Source organism: Triticum urartu, chromosome 1A (genome assembly GCF_056163025.1).
Source record: "Triticum urartu cultivar PI428250 chromosome 1A, HENAU_Tu73, whole genome shotgun sequence".
In the NCBI taxonomy this organism is placed as follows: domain Eukaryota; kingdom Viridiplantae; phylum Streptophyta; class Magnoliopsida; order Poales; family Poaceae; genus Triticum; species Triticum urartu.
This window is the reverse complement of record NC_141873.1, coordinates 503,431,772-503,447,010: the sequence shown is the minus strand read 5'-3', so window position 1 is coordinate 503,447,010 and position 15,239 is coordinate 503,431,772.

Below are 15,239 nucleotides of genomic sequence, written 5' to 3'. Positions count from 1 at the left end.
AAGGGGGCCATCGCTACTATATTATTTTTATAGATGATTTCTCTCGCTACACTTGGCTTTATTTCATGTCTTCTCGTAGCGAGGTTCTCTCTATTTATAAGTGTTTTGCCGCCATGGTCAACACTCAGTTCTCTACACCTATTCATGTGTTTTGTGTTGATTCTGCTGGCGAGTATATCTCCAAAATGTTGCGTGGTTTTCTTGCCGAGGAGGGTACTCTTGCTCAGTTCTCTTGTCCCGGTGCTCACGCTCAGAATGGTGTGGCTGAGCGCAAGCATCGTCACATTCTTGAGACAGCTCGTGCGATGATGATTGCCGCCTCTCTTCCGCCTCATTTCTGGGCTGAGGCTGTCTCCACTGCCACATATCTCATAAACATTCAACCCTCATCTGCTTTATAGGGAGGTATTCCTCTAGAGCGTCTTTCTGATCATTCTCCTGATTATTCCGCTCTTCAGTTGTTTGGCTGTGTTTGTTATGTTCTCCTTGCCCCCAAGAACGCACCAAACTAACCGCTCAGTCTGTCGAGTGTGTTTTTCTGGGCTATAGTGATGAGCATAAGGGTTATCGGTGTTGGGATCCTGTCGGTCGACGGATGCGTATTTCTAGGGATGTGACTTTTGATGAGTCTCGTCCATTCTACCCACGATCATCCTCTTCGAACTTTTTAGTAGAGGATATCTCTTTTCTCACGCTTCCTGATACACCTCCCTCTATGCCTCATATTCCTACTCCTCCGTCTCGTCCCACTATTGCAGATCTGACACCGTCTTCTCCTATCGTTTCTTCTCCTTCCTTATTGCATGACACTCCTCCTTCATCACCGATGTCTTCTCCATCTCCATCACCTCCAGTGGGTCCTTCTCATCCCACTTTTCCTTTTCATTATACACATTGTCGACGTGTTATAGATGAATCTACTGATGTGCCATCTACTTCTCGTGCACCGTCTTCCTCATCCCAGCCGACTTATGGTCTTCAGGCTCGACCTTGCCCTCCTCCTGACCGCTATTCTCCTAGACAATATGGCCTTTCGGTTGTACTTGAGCCTACCTCTTATCGTGATGCTTTTGTTCATCCTGAATGGCAGTTAGCGATGGCAGAGGAGATTGCCGCTCTTGAGCGCAACGGTACATGGGATCTGGTTTCTCTTCCTCCCCGTGTTCGTCCCATCACTTGTAAGTGGGTCTATAAGATTAAGACTCGCTCTGATGGTTCTCTTGAGAGTTATAAAGCTCGTCTTGTGGATCGTGGCTTTCAGCAGGAGCATGGTCATGATTATGATGAGACATTTGCTCCTGTGGCCCATATGACCACTGTCCGCACACTTCTCGTCGTGGCCTCTGTTCGCCATTGGTCTGTGTCACAGCTTGATGTTAAAAATGCCTTTCTTAATGGTGAGTTGCGTGAGGAGGTTTATATGCAGCCACCACTTGGGTATTCAGTTCCTGATGGCATGGTTTGTCGTCTTCGTCGCTCTATCTATGGCCTTAAGCAAGCCCCCCGCACTTGGTTTGAGCGTTTTGCCTCTGTGCTCACTGCTGCTGGTTTTTCACCCAGTGATCACGATCCAGCGTTGTTTTTCCACCTTTCTGCTCGTGGTCACACTCTTCTTCTTTTATATGTTGATGACATGATCATCACTGGCGACGATTCTGAGTACATTGCCTTTGTTAAGGCCCGTCTCAATGAGCAGTTCCTTATGTCTGATCTTGGTCCTCTTCGTTACTTTCTTGGGATTGAGGTTTCCTCCACCTCTGATGGCTTTTTTATTTCCCAAGAAAATTATATCCATGATCTTCTTACTTGTGCGGCTCTTAGTGATGAGCGCACTGCTGAGACTCCTATGGAGCTCAATGTCCATCTTCGTGCTTCTAATGGTGAGCCCTTGTCTGATCCAACGTGTTATCACCATCTTGTTGGGAGTCTTGTGTATCTTACTGTCACTCGTCCGGATATCTCCTATCCTGTCCATATTCTGAGTCAGTTTGTTTCTGCTCCCACTTCAGTTCACTATAGTCACCTTCTTCGTGTTCTACGATATCTTCGTGGCACAATCTCTCATCGTCTCTTTTTTCCCCGTTCCAGCTCGTTACAGCTCCAGGCCTATTCGGATGCTACGTGGGCTAGTGATCCTACGGATCGCCGTTCACTTTCTGCCTACTGTGTCTTTCTTGGTGGTTCTCTCATTTCCTGGAAGACGAAGAAACAGACTGCAGTTTCTCATTCGAGTGTAGAAGCTGAATTGCGAGCTATGGCTCTTCTGACGGCAGAGGTGACTTGGTTACGATGGTTACTGGAGGATTTTGGTGTTTCTGTTACTACACCTACCGCCCTCCTATCAGACAACATAGGTGCTATCAGTATTGCACGGGACCCCGTGAAGCATGAGCTTACCAAACACATTGGTGTTGATGCTTCTTATGTGTGTGCTGCTGTGCAGGATCATGTTGTTGCTCTTCAGTATGTGCCTTCTAAGTTACAGCTAGCGGACTTCTTCACGAAGGCTCAGACTAGAGCGCAACATGGATTTCACCTCTCCAAACTCAATGTTGTGGACCCACCATGAGTTTGAGGGGGGAGGGTGTTAGAGTTATATTATTGATGTCCTTTGGCCTTTCACATTCTAGTCTCTTGGCATTCTCTTGTAGCCTTTTGGCATCCTCATGTATGTGTATATATGTTGGTTTTGCATCATAACAGTATATTAATATGCAAAGTAGGTTTGCCAACAAGTCCTTTGTGTCCCCTAGCACATATTTGATTCACATCTTAATGTGAAACTATTGTTTTATATGTTGTCACAGAAGGTATGTCTTCACGTGGTGGAAGAATTACGAATAATCGAGACTGAAACTGGGAAAGAATGGAGCGCAAGAAAAGACAATGTCAAATGCTCTTCTCGTGCCCAATCTTTCCTTAGAAAAAAATTGTAAAAGGGAGGTGCTCAGTCCCCCCCCTCCTACAGCGAGGCCAGGGGTCCCCTCTCCCTCCCTCTTTCATTCTAACGGCAGAAGGAGGGGACACCATTACTTCATTTTGGTTTGTAGATAAGCTTAGGACAGGTGTGTCTCATGTCGGCGTTACGACGATAGCGGTGGTGGTGCTTAAAATAATTTTTGCCTAGTTATTACTCTGTCCCGAATGCTGTAGGTTCTCCGGGAGACATCTTTACTCACTCTATTAGTGAGGCGGATCTATGGTTCCTAGGTGTTGTTGGTATTGTGGTGACAACACCATGGAGTTTTTGTCCTTTGGCTTTGACCGCGTCTCATCGACATCTGGTCCAACATCTTTGGGAAGCCTAAAGGAAGTATTGGAATTAGTAAGTGTTGCTTTGCACCATGGCGACGCGCCGGTGGTCTATGGAGGATGGATGGAGCGTTGCAAGGTTACGGATCTAGGAGGGAAATCTGTTCTTCTTCTATGTGGTAGGGCAGAGTAGTGGGATCTTGGTGGAGTCATCCAAGCTTAAATAATTGGACATGCAGCTTGGAGGCGGTAAAAACAGCACTACCTTGCCCATAAATACAAATTTCTAGTTATCTAAATCAAATGAGTCACTAGGATTGGTAGCTCTTGCAACAACTGTACTCATGAGTAAAACTAGACATGTGGTTGGTGAGGTGTTAAAAATCTAGAACACCCAAGCTATAAATAGAACTTGGAATCACTCCTTTGAAAGCTACCTACACATAGTATCGGTGAGCATAAAAGGTGAACACTCAACACAGCACCACAAAAATATAAGATTGCCCATATTTTTGTTGTTGCCGCTTAGTGGGTGGATAGAGAAATGACACTAACTTGGTCTACCATGACTATGTTTGATGCTAGGCATGGGATGCGCCAGCAATATGAGTTCAATTTGAGAGTGTGCAGAGGAGATGATACGATGAGGTATTGTTATAAATGATGGTTGACGGTCTTCCTCTGTTACACGCATGGAGTCTATGCCAACATTAGCTTCTCCAAATAGACGACATCACACTTGTGATCATTTCTAATTGGGTAATCTGGCATTTGTGCGTAAAAGGTGGGTGTGGGTTGTTTGTCTTGAGGGAGATGGAATGTAAACAATGCAACCCAGTATCCTAAGAAGAATTAAAACCAAGTTCCAAACTAGGGTGTTAGCGAGAGCAAAAGACCTAAGAGCACTTGTGAGAGTAGATTGTTTTTTTCCATCGTAAACATGTGCAAATCTTCCTATTCATGGAAGGTGGCAAATATTTTTCCTCTATTCAAGTAAAAGAATGCATTGTGTGTTAATTTGTCCGGGCATGGGAATTCCTTCATTTCGGAAGAGAAGTTGAGCCCTGATGGCTAGAGGAAATATCATAAACTTGAAATGCATGCTACAGACCAATATAAAAAAGTAATAAAAAAACCACTCATATGTTCATCAACTCATATTCATCCAACAGTAGAGCGAGATGTTAATGTTTCCCAATGAAGCTGGAAACTCCAGAAATACTCAGGGTCGGCCCATAGATAACAAATAACCTTGTCTTAACAGGTTATTTGTTTCTCTTAACAGATAACTGATTGATTTCTAATTGTTACAATGGAGACATTATTTTTATACAAAACAAGTAACCTTGTCTTAACTTTTTGCTACAAAAAAATGTTTTACCATGAGATGTAAAGTTAATGCATGAATTTACATTTGTTTCTGGATCGAGCACAATATTCTTTTCTTTTACGTGACCCTTCTCAACTAAATATCCATAGCCTTATCATCCAGCAGTCCAAGTTTTGTGGATAAAAAACATATCAACAGTGAATGGTTGTTGTTCATTGGCACACGGTATTTCCGAGTTTTGTGAATGAGCTAGGTTTTCTTGCCTACTAGAACTATTATCACCCTCGTTGGTATCATCAGCAGAAATATCAATATTGTCAGTTGTTTGCTCTTCGATGTTTACTATGGCCAATTGCAAAGAATATCTAGAAGAATTACTAGTTTCGGAAAACTTAGCAATTGATCCTTTTGGGGATTCTACTAGTTCATCTATCTGTTTTTATCTCTTCCTTTTATCACTACCGAATGAACACTTTCTTGGAGACATGTCACTAAACAAGATGCATAAAATGGGTCAATATAGGAAACAGAAGCACCTGGAAACAGATGCAGGTGGATGTAGGTGGCTTGATCCACAGGCCGCAGCAGCCAGAGTTATCACGAACAAGAAGATGGTGCCATGAAGTGAATAAATTCCCCCTTTCTTCTAATCCCCTGCCATAGTACTCTCTCATATCTGTATCCAATGAAGGGTAGAAGAAGACCTATGCAGTGGTCGATGTGCTATGAGGAATCGTGAGTGCCAGAGGGCAGCGCAAAAGTTGTGTCTCACATGACATCAATGGCAGAGAGGAAACCTTCCATGTTCATCATCTATGTTAGCTTGTTGAGCTTAGCCAACTTCCTCACATCCATGAATGCAATAATATTATGGTAAATATGGAACTCCATATCAAGATACCACACTATACTAATGTAGAGATAAGGCCTTTCCTATTTTTGAAAAAAATATACCACATTCTACACGGTAATATCATGCTTAAATTATTTCTATTTAATGAAATTTAATCAAGCCTTCATACAAAAGTTGTGAGGAGAAACGCAAGACTAGATTGTGAAGAACTAATGGTACAACACACCCTAGAAAGAAAGAAAATTACAAACGGATCCTTCGGGAGCCAATTCACCACATCCACCAATGCGAGATGCCGGCACTCCGCTGTCGTCGCTGTTCCCTCCCAAAGCTGGTGAATCATTGGTTACGCACACAGACTCATGACGGACGGGGAGTCTTCATCTTCGGTAAAATACCAGCACGTCGGAAATGGGAAAAACTGGTGATGCATCACTACCACTGGATCCATCGGCATGACATGATGCGAGCAAGCCGAGACACAACCACCAGTCAGAGAAATCAAGCCTGAAGTCCATGAACACCACCAACACTCCCACCATTCCATGCGAACGACGAGAAGACCAAGTAGTCGGCACCGATTCGTCACCCTGAGAGACGCCATGGTGAAGGAGAAATCATGATAGTCTGAAACATATCTATAATTTGTGAAGTATTTCTATATTATTTATTTATGTTTTGGCACAGTTTATTTGGACTAACCTATTAATCAAGTGTCAAAGCCAGTTTCTGGTTTCTATTATTTTTGAAAATATAGATAGAAAATTCATGGAGCCAGAACACTTGGCCCATAATTATAATTTGGATGACACATTGGCACACACTATATAGTTCCTATGAGCAAAAAAGGTAAATACTCAAAACTTGCTCATTAAAAATGTAAGGTTGCTTTCTGCCACTTCTTGGGTAGAGAGAAGTGGTGCTAGCTTGTGTATGACAACGAGATCAATGCTAGGCATCGGATGCAACGGGTTCATGCGTTCAAGTTGAGAGTGTGTACATGAGCCGATCCAATGAGGTTCTCTCAACTGGATGACAAACTTCCCCTGCCAAAGGAGGGGTCATTGGCACTTTTCTTGTTCCTTCGAAGAGCCCATATGATGCTTACTCTCATTTCCATAGTGGCAATCGACTGATGCGGCCTTTTTGTGCGAAGAAGGACGCAGGACCATCCTGGTGCTCATCTCAAGGGATGTATGGAATGTACCACACATCTTCCCAAGTTGGGTATCAATATTTCAACATCCTGTAAATATTTGCAACTCTCCTCGTTGAACTCAATGAATATAATATGAGCTTTTGCTGCTATTTCAATTAAGATTACACTGTTTGTTTTTTCTCTAGGTAGTGATAACAACATAAACAAAATTAGCAGGCAGCACAAAACCAAGTAAAACTAAAACCATGCTTTCACGGACCTCCATAATCCAACGACAACCACTTATTCGTCAAAATATCATATTCATCCAGAAACCAAACTAACAGGATGTCAGCAACCCACTGCAGAAGAGTTTTAGAATATGGAAAGTACAGAAACATGAGTGGCATGCTCTGTTTCTCTTAGGATCCTTACATTAAAGTTCATAACTACACCTAGGACCATGTTGGCTACGTAAATACAATATGTCACTAGGATTGGTGTCCTTTATAGAAACTGTACTCGTGGTTTTACACACAATCGGGCATGCGGCTGGCGAGGTAATAAAATCAACAACAACTAGCCCATAAATACATCTTGGATCACTCATTTGCACATACCTATACAGTTCCAGTGAGCATAGAGAAGGTAGAACACTCACAACTTCACAGCAGAAATGTAAGCTTGATTGTTGCCACCAACTGGGTAGAGAAGTGGGGCTTGTATATGACGACGAGATCAGTCTCAGGGCATGTGATGCACCGGGAAAATGGGTTCGGGTTGGCACCCTATACATGAGAGGGTCTAGCGAGGATTTCTCAACTGGATGACAAACTTCCTTAGCCCAAGGAGAAACAAAAGGAACGTTTCTTGTTCCTTCATAGAGCCGAGATGGCATTTATGCCCATTTCCCCGCTCACGATGGATAAATGCAACCACTCGCGGTGTGAAGAAACTCGGCTTTGGTGGCGCTTGTGACGCCCCCGATTTAATCGCACATTAATCATACACGCAAACGTGTACGATCAAGATCAGGGACTTACGGGAAGATATCACAACACAACTCTACAAATAAAATAAGTCATACAAGCATCATATTACAAGCCAGGGGCCTCGAGGGCTTGAATACAAGAGCTCGATCATAGACGAGTTAGCGGAAGCAACAATATCTGAGTACAGACATAAGTTAAACAAGTTTGCCTTAAGAAGGCTAGCACAAACTGGGATACAAATCGAAAGAGGCGCAGGCCTCCTGCCTGGGATCCTCCTAAACTACTCCTGGTCGTCGTCAGCGGACTGCACGTAGTAGTAGGCACCTCCCGAGTAGTAGTAGTCGTCGTCGACGGTGGCGTCTGGCTCCTGGGCTCCAACGTTTGGTCGCAGCAATCGAGTATAGAAAGGGGGAAAAGAGGGAGCAAAGCAACCGTGAGTACTCATCCAAAGTACTCGCAAGCAAGGAGCTACACTACATATGTATGCATTGGTATCAAATGGAATAAGGGTATCATATGGGGACTGAACTGCAGAAAGCCGGAATAAGAGGGGGATAGCTAGTCCTATCAAAGACTACGCTTCTGGCCACCTCCATCTTGCAGCAGAAGAAGAGAGTAGATGGTAAGTTCACCAAGTAGCATCGCATAGCATAATCCTAACCGATGATCCTCCCCTCATCGCCCTGTGAGAGAGCGACCACCGATTGTATCTAGCACTTGGAAGGGTGTGTTTTATTAAGTATCCGGTTCTAGTTGTCATAAGGTCAAGGTACAACTCCAAGTCGTCCTGTTACTGAAGATCACGGCTACTCAGATCAAATACCAAGATCTCGTTAAGCGTGTTATTCCGAAATAACCACGGACGCCGACCAGGGCCAGGCCCACCTCTCTCCTAGGTGGTCTCAACCTGCCCTGTCGCTCCGCCACAAAGTACCCATCGGGGGCCTTCGGGAACTCAGGCCCACCTCTACCGGGATGGAGCCACCTGCCCCTTCAGCCCCCAACATCGGAATCACTCGCGGGTACTCCTACGAGCCGACCCGACTTTAATCACCACCGGTATAGCATGTATATATGTATAAGTATATACCCATTATCACCTCCCGAGTGATCACAACCCGATAGTATAGCATGGCAGACGGACAAGAATGTAGGGCCACTGATGATAAACTAGCATCCTATACTAAGCATTAGGATTGCAGGTAAAGGTAACAACAGTAGTAGCAAGGACAGGCTATGCATCAGGATAGGATTAACGGAAAGCAGTAACATGCTACACTACTCTAATGCAAGCAGTATAGAGGAGAGTAGGCGATATCTGGTGATCAAGGGGGGGGCTTGCCTGGTTGCTCTGGCAAGAGAGAGGGGTCGTCAACACCGTAGTCGTACTGGGTAGCAGCGACGTCGGTCTCGATGTCTAGCGAGAGAAGAGGGGGAAGAAACAATAAATATAATGCAAACAAATGCATGACGATGCATGACATGACAAAGCGCGATGTTAGGCGTGCCCTAATGCGGTACGAGGTGGTACCGGTGAAGGGGGGAAACATCCGGGAAAGTATTCCCGGTGTTTCGCTTTTTCGGACAGATGAACCGGAGGGGGAAAGTTGCATGTTCGGTATGCTAGGGATGCGTGGCTGACGAACGGGTTGCGTATCCAGATTCGTCTCGTCGTTCTGAGCAACTTTCATGTAGAAAGTATTTTCATCTGAGTTACGGATTAAAAGATATGATTTTCTAAAGATTTAAATCATTTTCTGATTTTAATTAGTTATTTAATTCTAACATTATCCAAAACAGTGAATGATGACGCAGGCATGACATCAGAGTGATGTCAGCAGGTCAACTGGTCGGTTGACCAGTCAAACCAGACAGGTGGGTCCAGTGGGACCCACATGTCATTATCAGGGGCATTAACAGAGTTTTAAAACTAACTAAATAGTTTAATTAGCAGGTGGGGCCTAGTAGTCAGTGAGAGATTAGGTTTTAATTAATTAATTTAGTTAATTAGCAGTTTATCTATTTGTTTTTATTCTTTTTATGGCATGGGGCCCGCATGTCAGTGGCAGTAGCTGCCACGTCAGCGTAGTTGACTTCGGTCAACGTGGCCAGTTGGGGCCCCCAGGCCCACAGGCAGTGACCCAGGGTGGGGCTCCGGGGTGCCAGCTCAGCGGAGCCGCCGGAGTAGCTCCGGCGAGCTCGCGTGCAGCGGCCGAACACCGGCGAGCGTTAGATTTCGCCCATGGGGCACCAAATCGAGCACGGCCGGGCGAGTTAGGACGGCAAGACGACGACACGGCGGTTGGTGGTGGTTACGTGGGCAGTGGTGGCCGGAATCGAGCGCGGCGAGCTCATCGGCGGAAGGCCGGAGTCGCGCGCGGGAGGAAATGACGATGCATCATGTTAGTGAATGAAAGGAGAGGCCAGGCGAGGCGTACGCGAGGTGGCGAACGCAACGGGCGTTGGCCCGTGACCATTTGGTCACTGGAGGCACGCTGGCGACAAGCGCAGGCGGCAGCGCATTCGGGCGCTCAACGGGGACAGCGTTAGGAGGCACGGGAGGGAGCGTGCGCAGGCGCGTTGTGCTCCTAGGAACCACAGGAGTACAACGGTGAGTCCGGGCGAGTGTGACGGCGGCTGTGGCCACGGCGGCGAGGTACACCGCGGCGACGGGCTCACGGCAACGGCGACGACGATGCTACGGTGCGCGAGGGGCTACACGAGGAGGAACAGGAGGCGGGGGAGCTCACCGAGCGGCACACACGAAAGGCCCTTGGGGGATTTAGGAGTTGCAGAGTCGACGGCGCTCGTCAGAGACGCGTCGGGGATCCGAGGAAGAAGACGAGGCTGGGGCAGCGTTCGGGGGTGCCCGGCGCCCTGCGTCTTGACGGGGAGGCGGATCGAGCGGACACGTCGGAGGGGCTTGGAGGTCACGGTGGCCGCAAGTTCTACGGCGGCGAGGCCATGGCGGCACTCGGTTGCGGTGGGGAACGAGGGGGAGCGGCGAGGTGGATCTAAGGGGGAAGGTAGAGGCACATGAACCGAGGGCGAGAGTGGGGGCGAGTGGGAGGCGGGATCGAGGAGGCGGGGGGGCGGCCTTATCCTCTCCCGTCACCGGCGAGGGGGTGCGGCAGGGACGCGCCCCTGTTCCGACCTGGGTTGGGGGAACAGAGAAGGGAGACGAGGCAGGGGGGTTGGGCCGGCTGATGGCTATGGGCCAGGTGGGCCGGCCGGCCTGTGACTGGGCCGCCTGGTCCAGGGGGGCTTCCCTTTTTGTTTTTTTGTAATTTCTTTCTTTTATTTATTTTCTTTTCTGTTTTATTTCATTTTAAAGTATCTAGGCATTCTCTAAAAATGTGTTTACTTCACCATAATTACCAGTGCAATATTTGGCACTGACCGAACATTTTTGTTTCAAGTTTCAAAAACTTTTGTTGTTTGCCATTTTTCTGAATTGATTTTTGAATCGGTTTGAACTAACGAAAGTTTAGCAACAGTAATCATAGATGACATGGCATCATTAAGAGAGTTTACTGTAGCCTAATTACCTGGGCGTTACAGCGCTCGTCTCAAGGAAGATATGGAGTGGGAATGGTACCTCACATCTTCCTAACTTGGGTGTTAGTCATTGCCAAAGATCAGGCCACCCGTGCTTGTATTCCAATCAACATGGCATGTCCCTGTGTACAATGGCCCTCTAATCATTGAAACTTTTTTTTATGAAACACAGTCAATGCTGATTTCCTTCATTAAGAAGGGTGCCAAAGACGGCAGTTACAAGTGTGAACAAAGTATGAAAAGAAGAAGAAGTAGAAGAAGAAAATGAGAAGGATAGCCTAGTGTCATATTTCTAGTCAGGTGGCATCCACATTTCCCCAGCAAGGCCGGCTAGCCTCCATGAGTTGAGTTCATTGTATATTTTCAGCATGATAGAAGGGACGCCGCATGCCTTGTTTTTTAAAATGCGATTGTTTCTTTCCTTCCAGATTTTCATCCAGATACAAATGAAGAGAGTGCAAGTCTTGGTGATCGTGGCTTGTGGTATGTTGTTGATCGATTGGATCCACCAATCTTCAAGACTTCGTTCATTGCTAGCAGGTGGATCCATGTCCATGTTAAAGCGGTGAATGATTTCCTCCTAGATCATCCGGCTCAGACTGCATTCGGCGAAGAGGTGCAGCGCTGTCTCCGGCTGGGTGTTGCAAAGATTGCAGATCGGGGTGTGTGGCCATCCTTTCTTCAGCAAAATGTCAGCAGTGTTACATATTCCTTGGATATCCAACCAAGCATGGAATTTGCCCTTTGTAGGGGGTTTTGAATCCCATATCAGCTACTTGGCATTTGATTTCGTCAGTCCCTGGAAGAGCATATAGTAGGCAGATTTTGCCAAGTATGATCCGTCGGCAGTCCACTTTCAACTAATAGAGTCTGGTGTGTCGATCTGGAGATGCACACCTTGCAGTAGATTCCACAACCATATGTATTCCTGAAGAACAGCAAGTAGGGGTTGGAATTGATGCATTGAATCCAGTTGTTGCCCGAGACGGCCATCTTGATCGTGATCTGTTTTTTGTTTACTGTGAGCGAAGAGGTGTGGAGCAGTCTCGTTGAGGGTACAACCATTAAGCCAAAGACTGTGCCACAATTTGTATTTCTCCCCATTCCCAACATGGATGACATTGCTTGCCTCAAAGAATTTCTATGACAACTTATCTGAAGGGATAGGCAGTCGTTCCCACGGCCTGTCTGTGAGCGTCGCTTGTTGCCATAGCCATCGAACGCGTAGGGCGATACTGTGAAGGAACAGGTTTGAAATTCCTAGTCCTCCAAACTCAAGTGGCCGGCATACTAGGGACCATCTCACAAGGCATTTACCACGAGAAGCTCTACACTCGCCTGTCCAGAGGAAGGGTCTTCTAATTTTATCCACCATCTTATCAAGACAATTTGGTTGTGCAATTGAGATCATCTAAAATGTGAGGAGAGCCGAGAGAACTACCCGAACCAGAGTGAGTCTGCCAACAATATTGATCCAGCCAATCTTCCATCCTGCACAAGTAGACCCGAATTTATCCATAATCGGATGGCAACCGTTCTTGGTGAGCTTTCTATCAGTGAGTGGCATTCCAAGATATTTGCAGGGGAACTATGCCAGTTGACAGCCCAGGGCTGCCTGGAGAGCTTGAAGATCGATCCCTTCACACCTAATTGGGTAGAAACTACTTTTTTGGAAGTTTGTGTGTAGCCCAGTTGCAAGCCCAAAAAGCTTCATAATCAGGCTAGTTGAGTCCATGTCGTGGAGTTGTGGTTTTAGAAACACGATTACATCGTCTGCATAAAGGGAGGCTTTGAACTTAACTTTTTGTGGGCTTTGGGGTGATAGGATTTTGGCTCTGTGTGCATTGTCCATTATTCTTGCAAGGCAGTCCATGACAAGAACAAAGAGAAGGGGAGACAAGGGGCCCCTTGCCTCAATCCTTTCTGGTGCAGAAGGTTATTTGAGAGCTCACAATTGACCAGGATTTGCGTGGAGCTTGTGCGAAGGAGAGCATCAATAGCATCAATCCAAGCAGATCCAAATGCTCTAAATTGCAACAATTGCAGGAGGAACTCTCGAGATTTTTTTGCAAATGGAGGCGTACCCCCGGCCTCTGCATCATAATGATGCATGCAACCATCTTATTAAACAGTCTCGAAGTAGCACATAGTCATAAAAGTATTACAGGTCGCAAGCGAAACGAAACAAAAAAAATGAAAAGGACATGCTCAAAATCTCAACCGGTAAGGCAATATAAAGGATAAGCTCCCTAGACTCCTATCCTATTATGCGACCGCCATCCGAACCGGTCGAATATAACCCGTGCTACCATCTCCCACCGGTTGCACCCAGTAACCAAAGGCTCCCTGGAGTCCATAGGAGTGAGTAAGGACCATGTACGGATCCATGCGGTAGCTTTGAAGATAACCTGCAAGAAAGATAAGGTGTTTTGTCTGTTAAACATCATATCATTTCTACAATTCCATATAGCCCAAAGAAGCACACATATTCCGATCCAATATGGGCCACAGTAATATGCTCAACCCCAGCTAACCCCGTCCCAAACAACGATTCAATGTCAACAACGATTAATGTTAAAGGCTATATGGATCGTTCTCCAAAGCAATTTGGTGAGTGGGCATTCAAGCAATAGATGTTGTATTGTTTCATCATGATCACAAAAACAACAACGTGAACTACCTACCCATCACCTCTTTATTAAGTTATCCTTGGTGAGGATTACTTGCTTGTGAACAAACCATATAAATATTTTAATATGCAAGGGAACCTTAACCTTCCAAATATGCAACGATCTCGAGATTGGGCCAGAATTAATCAGATCCATGTAGAAAGATTTCACCGTAAATACCCCATTTCGAGCTAACTTCCAGTGCGTCGAATCTGGTTGGTCGGATAATTGAACGTTTATCAATCTCCGAACCAAGTGCATCCAGGCCTCCCATCGCTCACCAACTAACGCACGTTTGAAATGAATATTCAAGGGAGTCGTTTGAAATACTATGCCTACATAATCCTCCTTACGTTGCACAATGTTGTAAAGGGTGGGATATTGTACAGTTAGGGGCGTCTCTCCTAACCACGTATCCTCCCAAAATCTTGTTGACATTCCATTGCCAACCAAGAATTTGACCCTATGAAAGAACAAGTCCTTCGTTCTCATGAGTCCCTTCCAGAATGGTGCGTCAGTTGGTCTCACGGTAACCTGGGAGAGCGTTCTTGACTGTAAATACTTATTGCGTAGAATATGTGTCCACATACCCTCCGGCTCTGTTTCTAACCTGTAGAGTCATTTACTCATAAGGCATTTATTCTTGATTTCCAAGTTCTAAATACCTAGGCCCCCTGGTCCTTGGGACGGCAAAGGATATCCCGTCGCGCTAGACGGTATTTCCTCTTGGCCTCATCTGACTGCCAGAAGAATTGAGATCTAATGAAATCAAGTCTCTTCCATGCCCCTTTCAGAATCTCGAAGAAAGATAGTAGGAACATCGGCATACTAGTAAGTACTGAGTTAATCAGCACTAACCGACCTCCATACGACATAAGCTTGCTCTTCCAGCAACTAATTTTTTTTCAATTCGATCTTTGATGCACTTCCATTCTTTATTAGATAACTTACGGTGATGAATCGGTATGCCCAAATAACTGAATGGCAAAGAACCTAATTCACACCCGAACAGTTGTCTATAAGTGTCTTGCTCTTCTTTGGCTCTTCCAAAGCAAAACAACTCGCTCTTGTGAAAGTTTATCTTTAGGCCAGACAATTGTTCAAAGAGACATAATATGAGTTTCATATTTCGCACTTTTGCAATGTCATGTTCCATAAACAGAATAGTGTCGTCAGCATACTGTAAAATGAAGATGCCCCCATCGGCCAGATGAGGGACTAAACCCTCCACTTGACCGTTCTGCTTGGCTCTGCCTATAAGAATGGTCAACATATCAGCCACTATATTAAATAAGAGAGGAGACATGGAATCCCCTTGTCTCAATCCCTTGTGTGTCTGAAAGTAATGACCGATATCATTGTTGACCTTGATACCGACACTACCCTTCTGGACCAGAGAACCCACTTGGTTCTGCCAGGCCTCACTAAATCCTTTCATGCGCATTTC